Here is a 3,080-nt window from a genome sequence, read left to right on the forward strand (position 1 = left end):
GTGTGTGTGTGTGTGTGTGTGTGTGTGTGTGTGTGTGTGTGTGTGTTTAAGTTACAGCAGGATAGCACTCTATCCCCGGGAACAAATCACCTTGAACCTCCCAACCTGAAGTGAACTTTCTCATCTGCTGCTCCCCCATCACCACAGCTGCCCCCATTTGTGTGTGTGCCCTGGTGTGTCTTGTCCTCCACAGCGAACAGTCATCCAGGGATTTAAACTTCTGTCTCCATTGCTTTTCTCCTGAAAATTTGTCTCTGCTATGTTTATGTTTTCTATCTTCAAAAGGGAGGTAGAGCATGAAAAGACAAGACAACAGCGGGCGAAGGAAAAGAGACGGCTATAATCTCGTTGCACAACCTGCTGGGTTGCTGTCAGAAGTAAACAGTGGGTCTTCATTCTTTCCTCTCTCTTCCAGGCCTCTCAGCATCACTCCTAAACTCACACAGAGCCTCCTGGAGTTCCCCTCAGTCCTCCTCTGCTTTGCCTTGTTTTCTGTTTCCTCCATAGAGTTGCACAAACCTTTGTCACTGTTTACTGAGTTCCTACTCAGCCCACAAAATAAGCTCATATTTGAACTGTTCTAGAAAGCCTTCCCTGCCCTTTTCAGTCCATCAGAATGGTATATTTCTGTGTTTTCCCTCCTCTCTATGGTTAGCATCTATTCATGACTGCAGTAACTGCTGTCTCGAGCTAGCCTCGTGTCTGTAGCTTTGGCTCCTAGCACAAAACTTGTCTCTGAAGACAAGAGGAAGGAAATGATAAAAACCCAGAGAACTGGAGAGAAAAGAAAAGGACGTTGGCACGGATTGGTTGTTTCCCTGCGTCTGTGTTCTCCTCCTACCTGATTTCCTGTGCTCAGCCCTTGTGGGGGAATGTGACTGACACACACCGTTCAAGCATAGACTCAGATGGACCCAAGAAACAGCCGCGTTCCAGGTCTCTTCCTGCAGATCAGGTTGGTTCAGAGATGGGCGTCTAACCCTTTGGGGATAGTGTCTAGATTCAGAGAATGATCAAGCTCTTTCTTTTCTGAAAGCCACCTGATATACTTGGCTCTTCTCCTTAGACAATAACTAGGAAGAGCGGCATCCTGAGATACTTGGCTTTTCTCATTAGATGATAACTAGGAAGAATGTCATCCTGAGATTGCCTGGCACTGCTTTGAACTTCAAAAGGAAACTTCTTTCAGAATGAAGCAACATTTGGAAGGAAAAGCCAGAAACAGAAGAGAAAAAAAAAAAACACCCTACATTTTGATCACATTCTCTAAACCCATGCTCACTATATATTCAGACGTGAACTCATGACTTTTACAGCTTAAAAATTCTCTTTGTCAAATGTTAGGTTATTGTATGCTTTTTTCTTATATGTGGACACTAGCTTTGAAGCTCCTGGTGTGTGTGTGTTTTAGCCTGAAGAACCAGAGAGGTTAAGTAGCTACTAAGGGACCAGGAGAGAGAAAGAGATCTTCTAAGGAAGGGGAAATCGAGTGCAGTGTTATAAAGCAAAAAGGGCGTACTTAGGACTAGAGGATTAAATGGGGGAGGGGCAGGATAAAGGAAGGAAGGAAGGAATATGTGGTGAGATAACTAACACTCTGGAAAGCCACATGAAAATCTACACTACAAAAATGTCCTACAATGTGCACATATATGAAAGGAACATAATTGGAGCTACTAAATGACGGAGGAAACAATACCCCAACCAGATCTCATATGCTACCAGAGAAACCTCCACTGCCAGAACTGGGTTCCATATTGTTTAATTATTGGTCCAAAGACCACATACCCCACCCCAAACATCACAGGCTACTGCTAAAGCTACTGATTACTCTCCATAACCCGACAGTAAGGCTTCTACTGCAAAAGACACAACTTACTTATGTTATCTAACGTGGAGAAATAGAGATAGTGCCCAGCTTGGAGCTCCACCCGTACTAACTAGCATTCACAGTGCTTGAAGGTACTTTTCAGGCTCCTGGAGGAGAAAACTAATCACAAACACGACCCAGCTACAAACCCTGCAACCTACAGCAGAAACCTGCTTGCAAGGTATACTGGTGCAACTGTGGCACACACGTTACCGAGGAAACCAATCGGTTTGATCGGATTTAAGGCCAACGTCATGAGATGGAGCTGACACGTCACACTGCTAAAGTGACCAAAACATGAGACTAGATAGGTCATAGTCCAGGGAAAAAAATCTACTGCTATTCTGCTAAAGGAGGCTAGCCAATAAAATAAGCCCTAATGGCATATTGTTAAACCCGTAGACCATGGCATCACTCAGCCCTCATCAGAGAAGCTGCTTCTTGCAGCAAATGTTAATTAATAAAGAAACCTACAACCCAACAGTGTGCAGAGAATCTCTGGAGCACTTAGTTCTGCCTTTGTCTTCCAGACACAATGGGGCTGGAACTCACAGAGACGGAGATCACACACACAAGAAAATGAAGTGGACACAAAATCACTCCTAACCAAGAAGCTATTGTAATTGATACCTCCTGGGAAAGAAAAAAGTCAGTTTTCTGCAATGGGGTATCACTAGGAAATCAACTACACCCCAGGGCAGACCCTGTATCCAGGAGCAGCTGCCCAAAACAAGATGGACTCCATGTTCTCTTGTGTACTTTTTGTTTTGTTTTGGTCTTACAGTCTTTGGGTTTTGTTGTTTTTCTTTTTCTTTTTTTATTTGAGAGAGAGAAAAAACATGAAGTTGCCTGGGTAGGGAGGTGGGAGGATCCAGGGGGAATTGGGTGATGGGAAAGCATATAAGCCAAATATATTGTATAAAATATTAATAAAAATTAAAATAGATAAAAACTTTATTGTTATTACAAGTTTCAAATGGGCTTTATATTATTTTTGTAATATGTTGAAGGAAGCACCTAAATTTTCTCAACAAGGTATTTAAGAAACACAATTTGGTACTTAAAAGAACAGGTTTCATTCATCTGGGTAATTCACATCCCTGTGATGTTAGATTAGAAAGCCCTTACTGCCTAAGCAGGGGAAGTCAAGTAATAAACACACTCAAGGCAGAAGTATTTCTTCATCCAGTCATTAGTTTGCACCTTTCAG

The sequence above is a fragment of the Microtus ochrogaster genome, chromosome 10, assembly GCF_000317375.1.
Source record: "Microtus ochrogaster isolate Prairie Vole_2 chromosome 10, MicOch1.0, whole genome shotgun sequence".
Classification (NCBI taxonomy): domain Eukaryota; kingdom Metazoa; phylum Chordata; class Mammalia; order Rodentia; family Cricetidae; genus Microtus; species Microtus ochrogaster.